General features: G+C 32.4%; 1 non-coding gene across 1 annotated transcript; it reads left to right on the top strand.

Moving 5' to 3' along the window:
• The first annotated feature begins 231 nt into the window (after window positions 1-231).
• On the top strand, window positions 232-347 carry LOC136307220 (small nucleolar RNA SNORA24). Its single transcript, XR_010725885.1, has one exon. It is a non-coding gene; the product is annotated as a small nucleolar RNA SNORA24 (small nucleolar RNA).
• The last annotated feature ends 859 nt before the right edge of the window (window positions 348-1,206 follow it).

Raw genomic sequence — 1,206 nt, forward strand, 5'->3', positions numbered from 1 at the left:
CAAGATATCTTTGCCTATGTGAAATATTGATCCACTTTCTCAAATTTTTTTATGCTTTCCAAATAATCACAAATTCCTAATGCCTTCCATTGCCTATGTGAAATATTGATCAATGAAAACTAAGGAGACACAACAAAGTATTGATGCTTCTCATCTCTCTCCCTTCCTGCCTGTCTGCTATCTGTCTCTCTCTCTGTCTCTATCACACACACAAAAAAAATTTACTGACTTGTCTATTTTAAATATTAGTACACTCTTTCCCAGCCATGGAAGAGCATATTCATGTTTATTGGCAAAGCTGTCACCATTTAATTGGTATCAGATTCTGACTTGCACAAGTAACATTCTCCTGAAGAAAAATAAATAAATATTAGTACATTAATAAGCATATTTAAGAAACAATCAAAAGTGAAGTGAATATTACTATAACCATTGTAGACATTGGCAGTAGGACATGAAGAATCACCACAGAGTAAAGTATTTCCAAGTAATGGGATGAGTTTCCTTATCTAGTACTCAACTTAAAATATTTTTGAAGAACAGAAAAATAATCAGGAACACTTACATGGCTTGTATAGTTACTATCCCAATGTCCTGAATGGGCAGAGCATGTAACTCATACCCTCTGGGATGGTGCCCAGGAGCAGAGCTGATTCATTTTGGATATGTCTCTGCTTAAAGATAAACTGGTGTATTTTCTCCCAAAATGTTGCATTATGTAGAATATCTTCTTAAAGGTCAAGGCTATTTTTATTTCAGTATTTATGAGAGGTGACAATTCAGATACTTGACTTTTTCATAGCAACCAGTATTTTAGAATTCTCACAGGATTGCTTGATCGAAGAAAATTCTAACTTCTTGAACATTACCCCAAGGTAATTTTTAAAAAAATATAAATTCAAAGATGTAACTTTATTCCTCATATAGAATTATAGGATCTTAAGGGAAATTTTCAGCCAGACGTTGACTAGGGATTTTTCTCATACTACTACTTTTATAAATAAGCAATCTTTTAGATAACAAATAAAGTTCTAAGTCTTCAATGCTGAAAAGGTAAAACTTGATAAAATACAGCTGTGGCTTATTTACAACCCATGCTATTTTTCTGCTTAAAAATATTGTGAACCCTTAGAATTCCTTAAAATTCCTTAAAATTACTCCATTTAAAAAAATTATACAGAGAAGACAAGATGGTGATGGAGTAGG

This window comes from Saccopteryx bilineata, chromosome 5 (genome assembly GCF_036850765.1).
Source record: "Saccopteryx bilineata isolate mSacBil1 chromosome 5, mSacBil1_pri_phased_curated, whole genome shotgun sequence".
NCBI classification, from domain to species: Eukaryota; Metazoa; Chordata; class Mammalia; order Chiroptera; family Emballonuridae; genus Saccopteryx; species Saccopteryx bilineata.